The sequence below is a fragment of the Crocodylus siamensis genome, chromosome 2, assembly GCF_052110815.1.
Source record: "Crocodylus siamensis isolate JL-2025a chromosome 2, ASM5211081v1, whole genome shotgun sequence".
NCBI lineage: Eukaryota > Metazoa > Chordata > Crocodylia > Crocodylidae > Crocodylus > Crocodylus siamensis.
Window position 1 is genome coordinate 47,490,716 of NC_143396.1, and position 23,377 is coordinate 47,514,092.

Genomic DNA, 23,377 nt, shown 5'->3' on the forward strand with positions numbered 1-23,377 from the left:
ATGGCAGGAGGCATGGTTGAGGGATCCAGCATCATATCCTATTGTGCCTTGTTGCTGGTGCAAAGGGAGCTCAGGATTGTGATCCTGTACTCCTTCTCCACTGGCGTACTAGTAGCATGCTGCTGCAGCTGAGAGTCTCATGTGCTGAGGGACTCCCAGCCATGGCAGCACATGGTATGCCTCCATAACTGGGAGCCCTGTCTGCTGATGAGGCTTACAGCCAAGGGGGCATAACTCTGCTACACATTCAAATTTAAAGCTGGATAGAAACCAGCTATGAAGTTGTTACACATTTTACAGATCTGACTTTATAGTTGGTTCTTTTTAAGGTGTGATAATTTGCAAGTCAGTCTAAATGAATTGTGTAATACGTGTAACATGTAGAGGTGACCTGCAGGATAAGTTGCAGGCTGGTGGCAGAGAGAAACTTTAAGGGTTTTTTTTAAAGCTAACTCCCTTTCTAATCACACAAAGGCAAGAGTTGCAATAGCAAGGGGAAGGAAAGAAGGCAGCATTTGTGAGGAGTCTCCGGTGTGTATACATATTTAGATAATCTGGAATAGAAAATAAGATCACTTTTAAAATTAAGGTTCATTACCACACAAGGCATCTTAAGCACTGTGGCCTCAATGAACAGCCTTTCTATTTACTAATATACATAATGATTTCAGCCCTCTGATTTAGTTCAGACTATTTTTTAAATATGGAGTACAAATGGAGTTACAGAAGAGATGGCAGGCTCTACTCCTTCAAGATATGATGGCAGTTTGGATGCATCCTTTTGCAAGGATTAAAGAATCTCCACAGATGGCTTTGGTGAATGTATTTTGGGGATACAAAGAAAGAAAAATCTTCAGAAATTGCTACCTTTGGTTCTGGACTTAAAAAAAATCAACAGAACCATGTGAGGCTTTGAAACTATTGGATCTAAAATCTAGAAGTAGAGCCTTGTTGCTTATAGTTTTCTGGTGTCTCAATCTGAAGAGCATATGAAAGCCTGCTGGTTCTGAACCAACTTGTGATCATGTTTTGGTAGTTGCGACAAAAGATTCACATTATCTCTGATTTGGAAGAATTGGGTAAGAATTTTCCATCTAAAAGAAGAATAGCTTGTGATCAAACTCCTGACAGATCTCTGTAATGTAAAGAATGAGATCAGTCCCCTATAATTGTCAGAGAAGGATGAACTGGTGAGAAAACAGTCATAAACTGATGCTGAATTGGACAACTTTGTGGAGATTGTGACTAATGCTGCTCCCTTGGAGAATATAGTTCTCTTTGAACTAGTGGATAGAATGGTAGTGATCTTACAAATTCCCCCTACTGAGCTTCTCACCCAATATTTGATGTGCTAAGTTAATCCTCTCAAAAAAGGAAAGTCCATTTATGGAGAAGGGATCTAACTGTAACCAACCTATATAAGCAACATCAAAAAGAAGGCTGATAAAGCTTATGAATTAGCTCAGGAAGATTTTTCCATCTTTCATACTTGTCTGGTCCCAAATTTCTTAGTATTGAAGGCCTCTATTCTAATATAATAAAAGCCTTACCAGTTCCAGCTGTGTGTCTGTCTATTCATAAAGCTCCAGGCCAACAGTGCAGCTTCTGTGGATCTGTTCGCCTTACCGGAATATGTTCAGTGTTACTATGGAGTGGCATTATACACATTTAATAAACAGTATTTTCTGGATCTAGTATGCAGAGCAGATGCTCCATTTGGCAGAGTACCTATTTAACCCATCTCTGATTAGGATGCTATCCTTTCTTGATCAGATTACTGCTGGCCAAATTATCCAAGGAACGGGAATGTATCAAGAAATGGAAAGGAATATAGATTGCTTGCTTATATAATCAGAGGTCTTTGAGAGAGGTTCTGTATATGCTCTCTTGGGGCTCCTCATTAGCATACAGGGCAGGACACCCTCTCCAAGTTTGCAGATGATACCAAGTTATGGGGCAAAGTTAACACACCAGAGGGCAGGGAGCAGATACAAGCTGACCTAGACAGGTTGGATCAATGGGCGGAATGAAATAGGAAGCAGTTCAACAAAGATAAATGTAAGGTACTCCACCTAGGAAGGAGGAATCCCCAGCACACATGCAGATTGGGGGATGACCTCAGCAACTCAGAGGCTGAGAGAGATCTTGGAGTCATAGTTGACTCCAAGATGAACATGAGCCGGCAGTGCACCAAGGCCATCAACAAAGCCAATTGCACCTTGTTGTGTATCAGCAGATGCATGACTAACAGATCAAGGGAGGTGATGCTCCCACTCTATGCGGCACTGGTCAGGCCACAGTTGGAGTATTGTGTCTAGTTTTGGGTGCTGCACTTCAGGAGGGACATGGAGAATTTGGAGAGGGTTCAGAGGAGGGCCACTCACATGATTAGTGGCATCCGTGAAAGACCCTACAAGGGGAGGTTGAGAGATCTGGATCTCTTCAGCCTTCACAAGATGGCTGAGGGGAGACCTTATGGCTGCCTATAAGTTTATCAAGGAAGGACAACAGGGAATTGGTGATCCACTATTTACCAGAGCGCCTCAGGGAGTAACTAGGAATAATGGGTGCAAACTAGTGGAGAGTAAATTTAGGTTAGACATTAAGAAGAAATTTTTTACAGTAAGGGTGGCCCAAATCTGGAATGGGCTTCCAAGAGAGGTAGTACAATCACTTAACTTGGAGGTCTTCAAGAGGAAGATTCATAGTCACCTGGCTGGGGTCATCTGACCTCGGTCCTCTTTCCTGCTGGGGCGGAGGGTCAGACACGATCCGTTGTGATCCCTTCCGACTCTACAATCTATGAATCTATGTCATAAGGAGGTAGTGGAGGGAAATGGGGTTACTAGAGCACCATATACCCTTATATACCCTCTCCTTCAGCATATTGAAGAATGGTGAGGGAAGAAGCAGAAGGGTATATGTTAAGTCAGTGATTCTCAGCCAGAGTGCCTTGTGCCTTGAGATCCTTTCAAGGGTGACGCACAATATTAGCACTGTTAGGTTTACAAATACGATTCACAAGATAAACCCAGAGATTTCAAATAGGAATCCGTAGTGTTAAAAGCGTTCTGACCCATCGTGGTCTTTCTGAGTTCTTTGCAACAGAAAAATTGCTCCATTATTTTTCTATAGTCAAGAACCAAGTAAAAATTAAGAGCTGGCGTTTTCTGAAGGGTGCCTCAAGCCTGAAAAGGTTGAGAACTGCAGTATTAAGTGCTCTAAGTGCCACAGCTATTAAATGCAATTTCACTGATGAAAATTCCTTGTGTGAATGTGTACCATCCATCTTGAATTAAAGTTACCAGTTAATAACCTTAATTTTCTGGTTAATCTACCTTGCAGGTTCTTTATCATTCTTAGTATTTTAATGTGCATCTTTCCTCCCTCAGCTTCTTCCATCTGCCTGAAACATTTTGAAGAACAAATGGAAGAACTACATGGCATGATGAACAGCTAGAAACATAGTAGAGGTAATTATTGTACAGGTTTTATTATATTTACAAAATATGCTTGAGTAACATTGTGGAATTACCTCTTGTTTACAAAAACATGGCAGTTTTACATTTGACTGAAATCCATCTGTTCTTTTTTATGTCTTTATTCTGTAAGGCCCTCAAAAGTAAAGAATATTTGTACAAACGTGAATTGATTTTACTTTTGTGGGTCAGATGTTTAAGTTTGGATCAGTCTTATGTGACTTTATTTCCTTTGCTGTTCTTCAAAGTCTGATTTATGGAAAAATGTCAATCAGTATTGCTATAAAATGCTTTATTCTTTTGAAAATTGAAAAGAAATGTCTGACTTATATGCAAGCTGAGAATTTATTTAATAAATAGAGCAAAAACAGAACAGGAAATATTTTAATGTTCAGTCTGTAAGTGAAAATGTTACAGTGAGAGGAGTAGTTATGATGAAAGGGAACTAACAGCTTGGTCAAATCTCATTATTCCTATAATGTGACAGGCTTTAGCGTAAAAGAGTCTCTCCTTTCCTCTTTCTTTTTCTGTGAGAGCTAAGGTAATTTTCAAAAGGCATAGCCTTGACATCTCCACAAAGCAAAGTGATAAAGGAATGTTGAAAACAATGAATGAATGTAGGTATCTAGATTTGTCTGAAGTCTGTGTTAAGTGAAATACTGCAGGGAAAAGTGTGGGGGGAGGGAAGTGGGGGGGAACACAAAAGGGAGGTTCTGTCCAAATAAACTAAGATTTATGGCTTTTATTAAAAATGGCAAACTGATCAGCTGCTGCTTTCTTGACTGGTTGAAACCATTTTTAATTTTGGATCTTTAATAATGAATTCTCTCCCCCCACAACAGTCTTTATTTCCAGTATTATCTAGTATCTGCATATGTTCAGGTGTAGCTATGAAAATGAGCTGATTTTAACTTCTGTCACATTACCAATACTAGTATATCTTATAAATGAACATATTAACCACAGATGGCTTCCCCCCATTCTATTTTTCCCTGTTATAATTCTAGGAAAACATCATTTGACTGTTTCGCTATGGGGAATTGTATCTCTAGTTTCTCATACATGAGAAATCAGGGGGAGGAAAGGGGCAATGTAGAAGCACATCTGTTAATAAGAAGCAGTTGAAGCTGCAGAGCTGATTAAAGAGGTTCTTTATCAAGCATATTAAGCCCAGAACAGTTATTGAACAGTACACATTACTCCCTCATGGAGATCTGCTGAAGCAATTTCAGTGTAGAAATTACAGTGCTATGCCATGTGAGTCACAGAATCAGTTCTGATGGTTGTACTTATTAAGTTTTACAGTATCCCCTGTCATGTTTTCTACAGGAAAACACTTTCTCTTGTTATAATAATGAATACTTTGTTTTTAATTTCGATGAAATCCAGAAAAGCAGTATTCATTTCCTTACCTAAGAAAGAGAGTATCCTGTTGGTCCCTAATTAAGGCTAAACAAAAGTAACTTAAAGGAATAGCACTGGGGCAAACAGCTAACTAACTGAGGGCATTCACTGCCACTTGCCCCCCAGCCCGCACCTGCTGCTGTCATTTCCCCACTTTCCTGCCCACCACTGTGTTCCAGCACCATATGGTTCTTGGCTGTATCACCAGACCACAGGACTACTAACAGTGATAAAATAATTGGGTGGTGAAAGCATTGGGGTTGGCCTGTAGATATTTCCAAAGCTTTCTTCAGAAAATCTTACAAATTCACAAATATATCTTTCAGGCAACATACTTTAATGGTCAAGATTAATTGGGCCAATATTCTTATTTCCTTTCTTCCTTATATCAGTTCTGTTTAAGCTTTCCAGAACAAGCGTGTCATTTAATGACCCCCCTTTCATACTCATTGGCTCTTATCAGCAGAAACACTCTCCAATGCAAAAATTACTTATTTGCACATGTAGCCTGGCAAAATATTGACATTCAGTACATAGATCTACCTGCAATGTGCATAAGCTGTCACTTCTGAAAATGGATTCTTGCATTCTCCCTTTTTGCTCCTCTTTACGTGTAGATGGGAGAGAGAGAAAGAAGACAGAAATGAAAGGAAAGGAAGAAAGAAAAAAGGATTCTGAACATTGTTTTTCATGTTTCTCAAACCCACAAAGATGTGCTTGTCTCTTGGCAGCCCATTAGGCTGCTGTGTAATCCTAATTTTAAAAGCAGTAGAAATAAGGAGAAGCCTACTTTCCAGTGAAAATCTTTCAAAATTATTCTTGATATACTGACTTTCTCAGTGTACCCTCCAAGTTCCCTTTTCACTCCTAATCCCTTAAGGCAGAGGTTTGAGATTTAATGCTGTGAAATAATGTAGCTGTATAGGATTTTGTCCAATATTTGTTCATTTGAAATAGCAACATTTGGTGTCTGCTGCTAGTGCAAGATAGTAACATTTATATGACATGCACATGGTTGCACCCTTTAAAAGGTGTATAATATTGTTATAAGATAATTCCATATGAAATGTTAGAAGTATTAAATTATAAATCTTGAAATATAGTGGCACTGCCATTTAAATTTTTAGTAGGCATTAGTATCTAGTTTCAGGAAGGTAGGTTACTGATGCTTCCATGCATCTCTAATACAGTCTTCAGAAAGCTGCTCAGAAAAGAGGCATCATGTCATGCTTCACAGCTGCAGTCAAGCAAGGTATTTTAGACATTCAGGCTGGCTTTTTCAGTAATTTTTTTTTTTCTTTTTAAAAGCATAATTGCTCTAATTTAGTTTTGAACTTTTCTGTAAGGAAGTGACCAAAACCCATACTATAAAAACCTGCAAACTCTTCTTATATTTGGTAGCGCACGGCCTGTTCACAGGCAAAGTATCTCAATCCTTTTTCTTGAAGATGAGTTTTCTCAAATTCACATCCAAAACAAAGTACTTTTAGAACAGTTGAAGGTGATGTTTGTTCATTCTACTTGTATAGTTTTGAATAATAATAAGTCTGTGTGCATGGCTTCATAAATGCACAGTAATGCTTGATATCTGTGAACTAGGATCTAGTTTTATAACAAAAACTGGATAGCATTTGTGTGCATGCGCAGTGTGGAGGAAGAAATATGCGGAAGAGCATTTTTATTGTTTTTGAGTAAAGTTTGCATTGTAGTTGTTAGTTGTCATTTTATGTTAACTTTTGCATAGCTAAGCTCCTTAGCATGACAGCTACCACACTTCAATTGAATTATTAATTCTATATTGTTTAAATCTAATCTTAGCTAAATAGTTTTTAGACAAGTCAAAGTTTAAAATACTGCATGTAAGAAAGCATTAAGGAAAATTATATCTGTTAACTGTCACTGTAGTAGCAAACGTATGCAGTTAAGTTATAATTCCTGTATTAACTCATTAAAAGTACTTTTGTATGTATCTGTTTCTAGCGTAAACTTGATAAGACTTGACAAGCTTAACAGCATAACCTCTTCAGCCTTGAAGCATTTTACTAGTACATAGGAGAATCTATTAAGATTCTAGAGCAAAATAGTAAAGTTTTGATAATTAAAATGTGGCCTTCTCACACTTCCATAAATCAAACTTAGATTTAGTTACTTGGCAGTTTAGTTCTTTTAACTAGCTAATTTAAATCTCAGTTGTATTTTTGTAATTGACTGGATTTTTGGCCAGAGAACAATTATACTCCAAAACACATTAAATGGATTATTTCAATAGAAATACATCCATTTTTATCGCCGCCTCATAAGTGTTCTCCATATATTGCATGTGTTTTTAGAATGAGAGTTTTTAAAAACAGGGTTGGATGTATGTATGGGAAGAGGAAAAGGGGAAGATAAATTGGCAAATACTTGAGGACTGTTTTATAATATTGCATGAACACTTAGCCTAAAGAAAACCAGATGCAGTATTTAACATATTTCATCTTGCATTAGAGTGACTTATGGTCTGGGATGAGAGGGTAAACTCACTGGTAGACGACAATCAAAGCTGTCTCCTACTTTCTTCACTTTCACTTTCTTCTGGCAGCAGAATATGTTGGCCTTGGGGATTGTGTTGCCCAGGCGCACAGACTTGGCTTCTCTTGGAATTAAAAGTTTTTGGTGGCCTTGCAGCTCAGAGTTGTGTCCTTTTGTTTTCTCTGGCAGCTTGTGTATGCCACCATTGTCCAGTTATCCGTCTTAACATGGAATGGAAAACCGTTTCTGAGAATCATGTGAAGCGCGTCTTCAGGGGCATTGCTGACTGGTTTGGCAGTGCTATTGGAGGATTAAATATATTAGTGCCAATTCTTTAGGGAAAAAGAATTGTAGGATTTAAGGGTCCTGTGTTCACTAGATTGGAATGGCTTAGTGTGATATGGGTAGAGATGCAAATTTTGTGAAGACGGCATTTAAATTCTTCTTTCTTAATAGCTAGACTCAGAACTACCACCTCTGGTAATTAAAAAAAAATGGATAAGACTTGAGTTTTTTTATGAAAGAGGTCTTTTGGCTTGTTTTTGTTAATTTGTAAATTGCTGTTGCTAATGTTAATGAACTAATATGGAGAGGCTTTTTTCAATAATGATTCCAACAATGGATGATTAGGTAATGTAGTAAGAAATGTCTGCTTTGGGAAAATCATCAAGAGAAAAATATCTTTCAAAGAAATTAATTAAAATAGTCAATGTTTCTGTTTAACCACAGAGCATGAGAATAGGTCCCATGGGAAAGGAAAGGCCAGATTCTTGAAAGTAAATGCTGAACTCTGACTGCATGTGCCATAAAGCAGCAATGAAAATATGTGAAATTAAGCTACGGTAGACTGGGAATTTTTAGGATCTCAATTTTGGACTTAGATGGTTTATACACTTATGAGTCCTATTTGTGGTGTTTTGAGTCCTTTATTGTATTTAGCCTTAGGTTTTTCAGAAGCAACCTTTTTATGTTATGAGCATCCAAAAGCTAGCAAATTTACATGATATGTTGGCATTATGCAAGGGAGAAGCTGTGATCCGTGTTCTGCAAAGTTGCAAAAATATTGCTTGGCTTAAGAACAAGATGTCTGAAGGGACTGAACTGAGAAATTATGTAAATTTTCCTGTAAAAATACTTGTACCATTAGTGAGAGAGTTGGAGTGAAAAAGCAAGTTTTTAGTATAGTTTAAGAGTGTTTTCCTGAAGGATCCTTTGCCTACTGTACATCAAAAAATAGTTGATTTGGTGATACTGCATTGAAGTGGTATTTATTAGGGGGTCAAGCATGTGTTAAATATTTAATATTTTTATATTTTTGGCTGGAGATCTTCCATTTTAAAAAAAATCAGCATTTTTTGCAAATAAAAAGATTTTTCTAAAAATCTTGGAGCTGGTGCTCTGTACGATAACATATTAGGGATATTTTTTTTTTTTTTACTTAAAATGTGTTTCATCTTGTGGAAAGCACAAGAAATTTAGGAGAAGCTAAATTTTCCTACTACAAGAATGGAAGAAGTTGAACAATAAAGGTGATAATACTACACGGCCAATTAGAAAGAACTTGGCCAAAAGTTTTGAAATCGTCACTCATTGTAAAAGGCTGGATCTGTTGAGATGCCTTCTGCAGCACCTTTAAAATGGTGTCACACGTGGAATATTTCCTCCTCTTTATGTGGACTGATTAATACAAGATTGTAGCTATTGGATTTTCCTTTGACCAGCTACTAGAATGCACTTCTGAATCACTCTCTTGCATTTGTCCATAGAAATGGGTGAGTACTCCAGTAAGGTGGTAGCCTGAGCTAAGCCACTTTACCATAAACATAGAGGAGTTTGGAAGCAGAAAAATGCAAGCTGTTCATATTGGCCAGAGAGCATTCTGCTGCAAAGGCTGATGCACATGGACAGCTGATGCAATGGCATGCCAAATTATACTGTATTGGCATAGAGAGGTCTTGATGGAAGCTGATTCCACAAAGTTTTACCAGATTAGTTTAGAAGAAAGGTGAGTCGGTTTCAAATCACATAAAGTTCCCAGCTGGTCTGATTGTAAAACACTTTTCTCCATCCAAGAAAATGCTTTGAGGCTTGGAAAATGTTTTTCTGTCTCAAATTGAACTGATAAGACCAGCTTGAAGTTTAATGAATCTGAAAATTTCCCACAGCCCCTCCCCCCATTTTAAAAAATTGTTTGGATTGGGTTAACGTAAACATTTCATTTGGATTTCAAATGTTGTGTACTAAAATATATTTTGAAATAAAATAATTTGAATACAAACATTGAACTTTTCAGTTATAAAGGTGAAATGCCCATTTTAAATCTCTTCAAATCAGGAAGTTTTGGGAGGCAGTAATTGTTCCTGTGAACAGTTGTTTTCATGAATCATCATATTTTGGTGAAAGAAACATTTATTTGAAAAATTCCTGAAAAATCTAGTTTTCAACAGCGTGTGAAAGGAGCTGTTTCACCTTAAATCTCTCTGTTATGGAAGCTTGATTTTGCTCTTTTTGGATTGAGGAAGAGAAAGTTGGAATTGGTGTAGTACAGGGGTGGGCAAAATGCGGCCAATGGGCTGAATGCGGCCCGCCAGGCCATTCTGTCCAGCCCACGGGGCCCCTAAAAATTTAGAAAATTAGTATTTATCTGCCCCTGGCTGCCTGTCATGCAGCCCTCGGTGGCTTGCCAAAACTCAGTAAGCAGCTCTCCGCCTGAAATAATTGCCCACCCCTGGTGTAGTATTGCAGCAATGTAGGAGGAATCTGAGTTCCAAGAGAAAGGAAGGGGAGAGATGGAACCCAAACTCCCCCCATTGTAATCAAAAGAGCAAGTTTTAACTCCCGAGTTCTCTTCAGACCATGGGATATCTGTTTTATTTGGGTTAATATGAATGAGTCTGGTTCAGGATGTTGATGATTTCTAAGCTTGAAAGAAATGGCTTGTTTTTGCCTTGTTCATTTGAGCTAGTTGTTGATTGCCTAGTACCAAAATTTGTTAATTTCTCCTCAAACCAAATGGAAGAGTGCTTGGATTTCACAATATCACAGAAAAACATTTTTTGGTATAGAATAGTTTCAGAATTTAATCTGTAATTTAAAAAATAATAACATCTTTTATGAGTACTAAAATTATATTTGTTTCAAGTTGTCAATTTTATCAACTCATGGCTTGTATATACTGCTGCAACAGTGTGTCCTGGCAGGGATAGGTTTGAGCACATCCTTCCCACCCAAGTTCACCAACATGCTCCAGACCTGGCCATGTAGTGGGCGCTCTTGGGCTAGGAACAGACATTCAAGAAGCTGGAGCCTGAATTGATTCAACCTTTGCAGGTTTGTCTAATTTGTCTAGGTTGAACTGGTTTGTAACAGCACAGACATTGCCTCTTGACTGAGGAAATACAGGCACGTGCTGGGGGTGCTAGAGTGTGCCCTCAGCTCCAAGGAAGCTGTGCTGGGGGGGCATAGCCAGCCCAGGCTGCACTGGCCAGAGGGGTTTAATTCCTCCCTCCGTCCCACCGGTAGGGACCTGAGCCGGGTTTGCCAGGAGCTCCCCCCTCACTGCTGCAGCATTGGCCAGTGTGACCCCTGAGGCAGAGAAGGCAGGGATGCGGGGTTATTATACTTTCTACCCCAGGGGAATGCAGCTGGGTCTGCCTGCCCCAACCACTGCTCAGTCCCTGCTTGGGGCAAGTGGTGGAATAAGCCCCCTCCTGTCCCTTCCACTGAATAATCTCCATCCCTGTCCCTCCTCCCCAGGGGGCCCTGCCAGCCAGTGTCTAGCCACGCCCCCACCACACTGCTGTAGCTGGAGGGGGCAGGGGCATTGATGGAGGCAGCAGCCCCTTGCATAGTGTCAGGGAATGTGAGCCCTTTCCCGGCAGGGGATTCCCACTGCAGGGCAGGCAGAGCTGTGGTGGACTGCGTGTGGCAGCACTGGGGCCCAGAGAGGGCCAGAGCCTCCCGCAGCACTGCCATGCTCCACAGCAGCTTTCCTCGCCCCACAGCATGGCCCCCCACTGGGAAGAGGCTTGCACTTGGGGAATCCATGATGGGCTGCTGCCCCCATCATGGTAGCTCCCCCTTCGCTGCTTCAGCAGGCGGGCAGAGGTGGGGCCAGATGCTAGCTGGCAGGGCCGCTTAGGTGGGGGGCAGGGAGTGGGGTTATTCTGTCTGACCCCAGGACACCACAGTGGGGTCTACCACCCTGGCTGCCACTGCTGCCGCTTGCTCTGTGCTTGTGACAAGCTATAAAATAAGCCCCACTGCTGTCCCCCTCCCTTTGGCATCTGGTGGAGGGGGCTTATTCTACTGCTTGCCCCAAGCACAGACCAAGTGGTGGTGGTGGCTGTGGGGTGGGGGCATAGCTAGACATGGGCTGGTAGGATCCCTTGGGGGGGAGGGGCAGGGATGGGGGTTATTCCCTCTCCCTCTGGTTTCCAGGAAAGGGGACAGGAAGGGGCTGGTTCTGCCACTTACCCCAAGCAGGGAGTGAGTGGCAGCAACTTTTGGGGTGGGCAGACCCAGCTGTGGTCCCCTGGGGATTGAGGGGGGAATAATCCTCCTCCCTGTACCCTCTGCTTCAGGGGCCATGCTGGCCCACCACTGCAGCAGCGATGGGGAGCGCCTGGCAGAACCAGCTCGAGTCCCTGCCAGTGGGACACGGTGTTGGGACCCAGAGGCCTTCAGGCCTGGGTTTGACCTTTGTGCTCAGATCAAGCTGCGTGCTTAACTTGAACCGTGGTCAAGACCTGCACCCAGTAAAAGGAGCAGTTGGAAAAATACTGTCTCTGACTTAAAATATCAGGAAGTTGGCTAATTTAAATTGAATAAATTTAACCTTGACAAAAGAGGAACTGTCAGAGCAAAACGTACCCCCACCTAAGAATGAAACGATTACCTCAGAATAGAAAATTCCACTTAAGGGTAACCATATTTGGCAAACAGAAGCAAGATTGTTAATATGCATTAGGAGGAAGGTGTAAGTTAATTTTATGTATTAAGAAATGAAAGCTATATTCAGGACAGTCCTGAAGAAGCCTGAAGAGATCCTGTCACTGATCCAAGATCCAGTCTTGACATCAGATGTGGGAGCCAGGAGCCCTGAACAAAACTTCATGGCCTGATTAACCAGTGAAGTTGCATTCGCAACGTTTTGGGGTGGTCAGCATCTGTTTTGACTAGCTACATACCTAAATTTTTTAAACTGCTACTTCAGTTTTAATTAGAATTGTATCTGTTATGGTTCAATAAACTAACTTTTAGCTTAGCACAACCATGTCTTAGTCTCCTTGCCTGGTATAAGACCCATTATAGTGTCATCAGGACGCAATGAGGGTGGGGGGAGTTAAACCCCTCTCTGGCCAGACCCCTTGGCTGGGGAGCAGAGGGGCAAGGCCAGAACGGCTGAGCTGAAGCAGAAAGCCCAGCATGCCGGGATGCTGAGGGACTCTGGTTTAAGTTAAATCAGGAAGGGGTGTGGGACAGACATTGCGTGAAGTGGTTTGAGCCAAATCAGTTTAGTCTGATACTACATTCAACCAGGCTCATCTTAAAACAGTTTTGGCCATCTTGAAACTGGTTTGGGTACACTGAATGTCTGTTCTGTTACAGGTTTAAACCAGTTTCTGATCACTTAAACCAGTTTATGTATAATGTCTGTCCCTAGCCCAGGTCTCTGGCGGGGGTGAAGGTGGCCATTGGGGACAAGTCCACAGCAGCCTTGCTGGCAAACTTCCCTTCCATCTTAGTGGGTTCTGGTAGGCTAAGTATGCTCAGTCCCATTCTCCCTGGGACTAGCTGTGGTGGTAGGATAGATGAGCCCTTACTGTTGCTTTCTGAATCAACAAACCCTGCAAGACCTTAATAAAGGTGACATGGGAGCCCTTCCACTTAGGCATGAGATCTGAACTCTAATTTCATTGTTGCCATTTAAAGTATCACTAACTCTTTACTATTTTTGTAAGAAATGTCATGGTGTTGTGATACCAGTTATAGGTTGCAGCGTTGGATACAAAAGGGCAGGGGTGTCAAACTCATCTGACCCTGCAGGCCAGACGAGGATCTCCAGGCCAAATCTGGCCATGCTGGAGCCAGTGACAGTACTGGTCTCATGGGGCTCAGGGCACCGCTCTATTACTTGTACTGCAGTTGGTATGTGGACAGGACCTAGCACCATGAGCACTATTCATAGCCCAGGGGACCGGGGTGTGTGCTCTGCACACAGTGCCCCACTGGACTGTCCCTGAGTGCTTGCTCCAGAGCCAGTCAGGATTTGACCCCAGGCAGTCCCTGCACACTGGAGACAGCATGCAAGAGCACACGCTGTGCTGGCCTCCTGAGCTGTGGGCAATGCTCATGACACCAGGTCTAGCCCTTGCACTGGAGGCAGCACAAGCACTGGAGCAGAGCTGGAACAAGGTGCACAGGCTGGACCCAGTGATGCAGGCACTGCACACAGCACAGGAGACTTGTATAGGGTGCATGCTGCATGCAGCGTTCCAGTGGACAGTCTGCGTACTGGCTCTGGCATGGCCTGATCTGGACCAGTCCTGGAGCCAGCATGTAGACTTGGTCCTGCATGGATGCTGCAAGCAGTGCCAATGGTGCCAGGTCCAGCTGGCATGCCAGATTAGTTCTGTATGTAGAATGCAGGCTTGTTGTTAGCTCATGGGCTAGATCATGTGGCTCTACAGGCTGCTTCTGGTACGTGGGACATATGTTTGACATACCATCAACTGCTTGTCAAAAGTTGATGCTGTCTCCAATATGAATTCACTTCTACTTTAACCTAGAAGAAAGGGACAAGGGAAATGCATTTCTCTGCAGTATCAGGCGCCTCAACTCCCTGCTATGCCAAAAATGCAGTGTAACTTTTCCTTTTTTAAGATAACAAGAGTCCCCATTGCTTTCTGAATAAGAACTTATTTGTAAATGAAAATAGATGCCAAAACAGTGGCATTTTATGTACATTTTGCAGTAAAATGAAAATTTGGGGAAAGCAGAACATTGAGAAATATTCCAAAATTTGGAAGAATTATGTGGTTTGTGTTTTCACAATTAAATTACATGTCATCTTGTATTAGCACAAACATACAGTTCACTACAAATATTTAATTAGGGGTTATTAAACCTGGTTTATGTATTGGATTATGTAATAATTCTGTATGCTGCAGAAGTAAGAACACGCATACATGCATCTTTTGAAGCCAATTATTTTGAGTATGGAATTGCATGGGATCGCGGCACATCTTTAAAGCATATTCAGTGGGAGGTATTCTTACTATAATGCAGCTGAAAACTTGAAACATTCTTCTTGCATCCTGAAGACTGTCTTGATCGGCTAACTTGCCGACTGCCTTCCCAGGCCTTTTCTGTTTATTGAAATTTGCATCTGTGAACTGTCTTCCATCTAACAAACTTGTTTCTATTAAATCTGCTCTGGTTTACTCTGTGGACTAAGTATGGCATCCAGTGTAAAAATTAATGCAGGTAAAACAATGACACAACTCCTATTCTCCATCTCTGCTTTAACATGTGGATATCTCTTTAAATACTCTGGAGGGCTTTCCTCCAGACTAAAAAAATCTCATTTCTTTCACTTAATAATTTCTAGGGCTCTTGGTAAAGCAAAGAAATATTCTTTCTCCCACTCTCCATATCTCCCTGTGAATATGTCTCTGTCTAGTGGATGTTCTGTCCAAGGGTTTTAAGGTTTGTAAGGTTTTTTGCATATTTTTCCCCTTCTCACCTCAACTCTGGACATTTTCTCCCTCACCTCTTTCCATTTTTATCGATTGATACTTCATTCTTTCTGCCCCTTCTTTTTATTACCAGAGTTATATAGAGATAATAAAAACAACTTTTTTTTTTTTTTGAATCTTGACTACTTGTGGGGTTTTTTGTTTTTCATTTTCTTTTAAAATAGGGTCCTAGTGTTCCTGCTTTACTACACTGTTAATTGATTTTGGTCTGTTACATTCTCCACTGTATAAAATATACTTCTAAGAAGACTTAATAGCACCTCTTCTTGTTAGTCAGTGATCATAGTGTAAAATAATTGGTGGCAACTCTTGAGGTCACAACCTCCCACCCCAAATAATTAAATTCTATATATGGATAATTATACATTTGTTATAATTCTACATGTATAGAATCTAGTTAGTGGGAGGTTTTCTTAAATTTCACCACCCCCACTGCTGTGGTGAGAAGACACCTGCCCTTGTTGTTGTCCCCCCCGCTGCCTGTCTCCTGTCTTATGCCTGACTGATGCCTGCCCCCCTGCATCATGCCTCCCTCATCACCTGCTGTCACCTTTTATAGCTTGCCTTCCACACCCACTGCTCTCCCTGTGCCAACTGTTTCTTATGTAACCTTAATTTACTACTATGCTAACCTAGCTCACAGAGCCGGTCCAAGCACCTTAGCCTGAAGGAGCACAGCATAGAAACCAGTAAAAACTTATTTTTAAATCTTCCAAAATATTCAGAAGTGAGGGAGGAAGGAAATTCTGTTCTTCCTTTTGTCTCCAGCTCCTTGGCAGTAACACTGGGGCTGATTTAACAACCACATAAAGTCTGAACCACCTTTACTGGGAAAGGAAGTGGGGGTCAGAGGAATGGAAGCCATTTTCACTGGCTATAGGCTTTTCCTTCAATTATTCTTAAGCTGGGGCTTCTGTCAACTCATCTCTGCTGCAATATACCATTTTGAAGTTAGTGAAATGCCTCGCCTTCGAACATCTCCCTTCTACGGAATCTTCCTTTTGAGGGAGGGTAATAGGGGAGAGTCTGAACATTTGTAACAGTTATATTTTTTTTCTTTCTTCTTCCCTTCCCTGACAGCTCTTCCCTGGAATCTGCAACCCAGATTCTTAAAGCAGTAGGCGTCAGTATGCAGCTCTTGAAACAGAGACCGTCAGTCCAGCTCCTCTACTATAGTGGCCGACTTCCTTTTAACAATGGTGGGTTGTCGCTTGCAACCTGGCCACTGCTAGGCTGCTTGTTTCCCACCCTTTTCCCCTCTTTTCCTCCCCACCCGCAGCCTGCCCTGAACAGAGGTGTAGCTCTGGGTCACCTTATCAGCTTCACTACCCTCCCCACCACCACCCACATGAGGTGTCACTGCTGCAGGCAGAGGCATTAGTATGGTGGGCAGTCCTGGGGTATAATGCATGAGTCACCAATTGTGGTGACTTTCTGTTATCTGGCTGCTGCACTTGCTGCCAGTTGTCAAGAGCAGCAGTCAGCAAGTTAAGTTTGGTGAGAGAGGCAGCTACTGCAGTAGGGGGGTTTTGTTAAACCCTTGGATGTTGCTGTACCAGCACCTCTCCCCACAGCAGTGGTGTCTCCTATGGTGCGTGGGTAAGGAGGCATGAGACTGACAAGGGGACTGGACTGACTAGTATGTAAGTCCCATAAACATCCAGCTGTTCTACCAGCTTCTGGGGACTTTGCTGCTGCCCAGATGAGGCCTTAGGGCTGTAGGTTGCTGACCCCTGCTCTATGCATGCCTCTTTTCCTTAATACAAGCTTTAAACTTGCAATGATTCCCAAACATTTTAAGATAAATTAATGTCCATAATTATATATCTAATGAATACTATGTAGTGATTAACAAATGCAAAAAAAATCTCTTTATATAATTAAATTAGGGGGCAAGCTTAGTAATGATCATTAACACAAAATTAATGAGTTTTCAAAACAGAATGTGAGGATCTGCTTGATGTCAATTGATATTAATGAGAATTGCGTGGTTCATTCCCCTCACACAACTTTAAAATTGTATCTTAGGGAGGTATAATATAGGAGCATGGATCATGGTTTGGAACACCCACTAACATGGTACGTGCCTTGATTCTAGATTTGTGGTATTATTTAGTAATCGAGATTAAAAGATATCCTCCTCTGTATGCTTTGGCTATCTGATTTTAAACAAGGTTGACTCAAATGGTTCAACTGTGCAGAGCTGACATGTGGGTGTTGTGTCAGTAGTCATGTCGTGCTTTTAAAGTGTAGGGGTCTGTTTTCATGAGATAACAGACTTAGAAAGCTTAGCTGTTCTGTGTGGGAGGTTCATACTGTTGGAAAGGGATGATTAATTATGTTGTGAGTTGCTCAGTATTTTTCTCTCCTAAACAGTGTGCAATGAGCCAAATTTGTGGTTACAAAAAGTTAAGGGTTTCATTTGGCAGCTCTAATTTAATCACTTGGCTTGGACTTTGGGAAGCCCAGTAAAAAAAAATGTATATATCCTGTTAATGTCTGATGCATCCTGTTTGTAAACAAATCAGTTGTTATAAGACAATTTATGTAAAGCATGTATAAATTCACATTTTGAAGAAGAAAAAATGTTGTTTCATTGAACCAAATCCAATTCTAATATCTCTGGGACCATTAACTTGCCATCTACCACCACCCCTAAATCAATAATCTCTCTGTTGTTCTAACTGTCAGTATGTAATATTAAGTTGAAAAAGGCTGTATTATAAATGTCATTAAGTATTGAGAGAGAATATGAAAAGATAATGTTTACCAGTGCCCACACTGATAATTTGCAATGATATGCACATACATGAAAGATTAAATCTGAACCAGAAATAAGTTGACTTACTGTATTTATCTGAATCCAAGATTATTTTGAATTTAAGACAGCCTCCCACCCCAAATAATTAAATTCTATACTTGGATAATTGTACATTTTGTTATAATTCTCCACGTATAGAATCTAATTAGTGGGAGGCTTTCTTAAATTTGCCCCAACCCCCACCCCTGTGGTGAGGAAAGCAGCAGTGGGGGTAAGGGCCAGACACCTGTCCTTGTTGTTGTCCTCCCCACTGCCTGTCTCCTGTCTTGGGCCTGAATGCTGCCTGCCCTTCTGTGTCTGCGCCTGCCCCCCTGCGTCATGCCTCCCCCATCACCTGCTCCCACCTTTTATAGCCTGCCTGCCAGGCCAACTGCTCTCCCTGTGCCAACTCTTCCCCACCCCTTTTCCCTGTCCCAGGCATAGTCATGGAGGACAGGGGGTTGAAGAAAAGGTTGCAGATTTTCCCCCTCCCCATTCAAGTCTGCTCTGCATTCCCCCCGGCTGTGTGCCTCCTTCCCTGCCAGATGAGCCATTCCAGCCCAGACTGGTGACTGCTCAGTTCTGGCTTTAGCCCTGAGCCTGGGACCAAAACAGGAGCTGAGCTACTTGCCTGCCCTGGACAGGTACGCAAATCCAGGATGAGGCTTTTGTTCCCCCATGCTAACTAGGGGAGGAAGGTGAGGAAACTTATCTTGGATTTGAATAAATACAGGAGTAGTTTCCAAAAAAATTTTGATACATGGTATGTTAGCGTCTAATCAGCATACATGCTTAAATACGTTAGCAGCAAATAAGGCTGTGACTGCAGGTGTAACTTAAATTATTGGAGCATTTTTGTATTCTGCTATGCATAATTTTAAGACATCAAAGCCTGGAAATGGATTAAGTTTGCCTGTGTGTTTAGTTTGGAGTTTTTTGTTTGGGCATTTTTGATCTTTGTTGTCAGTAAATTTCATATGATTTACTATTATTAATGATTATTTAATCATTAACTGAAAATTAATTATTATACCACTATTATAGTCAAAAAAATAACATATTCAGAGTTGAACAAGAAAGTACTCTATTGTAGCTATAAAAGAAAAGGTTGAAAGATGTATAATTGGTATAATATTTTGGGGTTTTGTCATACCTTAATTTTTAAATGTTTACAAGTATTTAAGTTATTTTAATACTTAAGCAAATAAAGTGAAAATAATTTATGGGAGCAGAGGGATAAGGAATACTTCTGGTTAGGGGCATTGTTCTTTATAGCCTCAATATACGTTACTTTATTTAGTATATTTACTTGTTATGCTGCAGCCAAGAATTTCCATTACTGTTCTGGACCACAACTAAAAAAAAAAAATCACATGATCAAGAATTTGCCATATTTTCTTCCCTCTAACATATTCCACAATGTAGTACACATCTTGTTTTTGAAAGGCAGCATGCAGGAAAAAAGATCATCCCCAGAATGTCATTGAGTGGCAGCAAGTGAGCTGAACCTGTTCTTGAGCCTGGTGCCTGGTGCTTTGGTGCCTGTGGCTAGAGCTGTATATGCGGTCATGTCATCTGGACAGGGACTAGAAATTTGATGGCAGGGGAGCAGTGGGAGTGCTAGTTGCTATGGCAGTTAGCAATGCCATCACTTCCTCAGTGCCAGATTTTTGAATCTGTAGGGAACCCCACAAGCTGGATGACTTGGCTCCATGCATTAGATTCGCATACTTTAGATATAATGTGCACCTACTGGCTGTTTTTTGGGGAAAAGATGCATTTTGTATACAGGAAAATATGGCACATAGCCTACAGCTTTATTTTAAGGTTCTAGTGACTCTCTAAATACCAAGATGCATGTGATTATAAGGTTAGTAGGGGCATGCAAAACGGGCCCTATTCGATTTGGATTCGGCCTGAATCAGAGACAGCGATTTGATTCGGATCACTGTCCCCAGTTCGATTTGGCTGAATCCGAATCTGAAGATTTGATGCTGATTCAGAGAATCAGCAATTTGGACATAGGCACAGCTTTAAATGTTTTTTTTCTACATACCTCGAGGTACCAGGTGTGGCTCGTGAATGCTGTAATACTGGAGCAGATGGAGCCAGGACACAGGAATACTTCTGGTTCACTTTCGGGTCTGCTGGGGAGTGCACTGGGGGCCCCCCCACACCCCCTAGCTTGGCAGTCAGCCACAGGGGGACCCCAGGTGCCCCCCCAGACCCAGGAGTAGCTGGGCTGGAGAAGAGCGTGGGGGGGCCCCCAGCATGTTCCCTGGCATACCCAGAAGTGGGCCAGAAGTGCTTCTGGTCTACTTCCAGGTCTGCTACTGAGCATGCTGAGGAGCCCCTCGTGCTTCTGTGGGACACTCCATTACAATTCATGAGCTGCCTGCTACCTAGAGATATGTAGAAAAAACATTTAAAGCTGTGTCTATGTCCGAATCACCAGATCTTTCAGAATCTCTCTGAATTGATTCAGAGGGTTCTGATTCAATTCGGAGAGATTAAAGGGTCCTCTGATTCAATTTGGATTTGGAGATTGGGCCACCGAATTGGGCTGTATCTCCGCCGAATCAAATTGAGGACTGAAGCTTCACACAGCCCTAAAAGTTAGTGTTACTAACAGAGCACAGATAGCATTAGAATGCCTTTAAATTACCTAGTGATAAAATACATGTATGTTTGTTGAGATTAGCTAAGGGAAATCTAACTTCAGCACACCCTCTGTTCTACTTTGTGTTAGGTTGACAGGAAAGGAGGAAAGTGAAGTACGAGTAGATCTTTGACATGAGTATGGATAGAAAGCAGCTGATACCAAGTTGGATTACAAGGATCAAAATTTCCTTTGTACTATTTAGTCCATGCACTCTTCAGATTAAATCTTGAGTGCAAGGGGCATAAGCTCAGTAGGTTGACATAAGAAAACTATGTAGCTTTGTTTCATATTACAGGATAGATGTGTTTCATAGTTTCTAGGGTCGGAAGGGACCTGAGCAGATCATCTAGTCCGACCCCCTGCCATGGCAGGAAAGAATACCGGGGTCAGATGACCCCAGCAAGATGTGCATCTAACCTCCTCTTAAACACCCCCAGGGTAGGAGCCTGCCTCACTCCTCTTGGAAGTTGGTTCCAGACCCTAGCCGCCCTGACTGTGAAGTAGCGCCTCCTAATAGCTAACCTAAACCTACCCTCAGCCAGCTTGTGACCGTTATTCTTGGTCACTCCTGGTAGTGCTCAGGGGAACAGTGATTCCCCCAATGCCTGCTGATCCCCCCTGACTAGTTTATAACAGGCCACAAGATCCCCCCCCTCAGCCTTCTCTTTTGGAGGCTGAACAGGTTCAGGTCCCATAGCCTCTCCTCATAGGGACTGCCCTGTTGTCCCCTGATCATACGAGTGGCCCTCCTCTGGACCCTCTCCATGCTGTCGACATTCCTCTTGAAGTGTGGCACCCAGAACTGACTAGTGCCGCATAGATGGGGAGGATCACCTCTTTGGACCTGCTCGAGATGCATCTCTGGATGCATGACAGGGTGCGGTTGGCCTTCCTAACTGCCTCTCTACACTGTTGGCCCATGTTCATCTTGGAGTCATTGATGACCCCCAGATTCTTTTCTGCCTCCGTGCTGACAAGAGGGGAGTTCCCCAACCTGTAGGTATGGTGCCGGTTGTTCCTCCCGAGGTGCATCACCTTGCACTTGTCTGTGTTGAAACCCATCCTATTCTCATCCGCCCACCCTTGTAACCTGTCTAGGTCTGATTGTAGCCTGTTGCATCCTTCCAGTGTGCCCACATACCCCCACATCTTAGTGTCATCAGCAAATTTGAACAGGGTGCTTTTTACCCCCTCGTCCAAATCACTGATGAAGATGTTGAACAGCGCGGGCCCGAGGACAGAGCCCTGTGGAACCCCACTGCCCACGTCCTTCCAGGTTGAGAAGGACCCATCCACTACCACCCTCTGAGTGCAGCTCTCCAGCCAGTTGGTGACCCATTTGACTGTGTGGGTGTCTATGCCACAGCCCCTCAGTTTCTTAATGAGAACGAGGTGAGAGACAGTGTCAAATGCCTTCCGGAAGTCCAGGAAGACTATATCTACTGCTACCCCTGTATCTAATGATCTGGTGATCTGATCGTAAAAGGCCACCAGATTGGTCTGACAGGACCTGCCACTGATGAACCCATGTTGGTTGCCCCTAAGCATGCAGTCCCCTGCTGGCCCCTCCTGGATGTGTGCCAGCATCATTTTCTCAAACAGCTTGCCTAGGATCGAGGTAAGACTAACCGGCCTATAGTTTCCCGGGTCCTCCTTCCTGCCTTTTTTGAAGATGGGGACCACGTTGGCCCTCTTCCAGTCCTCTGGTACCTCACCAGAGCACCACGAGTGCTCGTAAAGGTGTGCCAGGGGACTTGCAATGACCTCGGCCAGTTCCTTTAGAACTCTAGGGTGGAGATCATCCGGGCCAGCTGACTTGAATACGTCCAACCCCTCCAGAAGCTGCCTAACTAAATCCTCGCTAACCCGTGGCCTGGGTGTGCCTCCCCAGCAGGGAGGTGGCTGTTCTGGTCCCTACTTAGGAAGACGGAGGCAAAGAAATCGTTAAACGTGTTAGCTTTGCCGTCCAGTGTGACGACCAAGTTTCCCATCGTGTCCTGCAAGGGCCCCACATTACCCGGGACCTTCTTTTTACCCCTTACGTATTTAAAAAAGGACTTCTTATTGTCCTTAATCTGGGAAGCTAGTCCCAGTTCCATCTCTGCCTTGGCCTTCCTAAATGCCCCCCTACATCCCCGAGCAACTACAGAATAGTCCCCCCTGGTGATGACCCCTTCTTTCCATTGGGTGTAAGCCTCCTTTTTAGCAAGGAGACATTCCTGGATGCTTTTGGTGAGCCATGGAGGCTTGTGTGCTTTTGTGCTCCCTTTGATCCTCGTTGGGATTACCTTCCTTTGGGCTTGGAGGATCGTCTCCTTAAGGAGCGACCACTCTCCTTGGACACCTGGCTCGCCTCCCCTCCAGGACCTCAGCGCTTCTCCAACTGTTACATGTGAATATATGTGCACATACTATTCCATTTTCACAGAAGTAGAAAACTCTGGAAAACAACATTATTTTTGTTGTCTTTACGTATTTTTATATAACACATTTTATTTAATTGCAGCTGTTTTGGGGGGAGAGTTTTTCTCCATCAGCTGAGAGCTAATGCCTAGGAAAATAATACCGTAGTATGTAATACAGAAAGTATTGCAAAGTTAAAACTTCTTAAAACTGATACAGGCAACCCCCGCGTATTGCTCTTAATTGGTTCTTGAAAAACCGAGCGGTAAGTGAAACGAGCATCACGTGAAACCGTAAGTTTTTAACAACCCAAGATAGTGAGTGCGACCCAAGATGGTGACTGCGAGCGTTATAATGA

At 42.5% G+C, this 23,377-nt stretch overlaps 1 protein-coding gene across 3 annotated transcripts in view; it reads left to right on the forward strand.

Moving 5' to 3' along the window:
- The window catches only part of KLHL5 (kelch like family member 5), a 142,917-nt gene that overhangs the window by 13,784 nt on the left and 105,756 nt on the right, over positions 1 to 23,377 (forward strand). For all 3 annotated transcript variants that reach the window (XM_090035763.1, XM_090035765.1, XM_090035764.1), the window contains exon 3: positions 3,393 to 3,473. The gene's annotated coding sequence lies outside the window, so the exon portion shown is untranslated. The remainder of the gene's footprint in view (positions 1 to 3,392; positions 3,474 to 23,377) is intronic.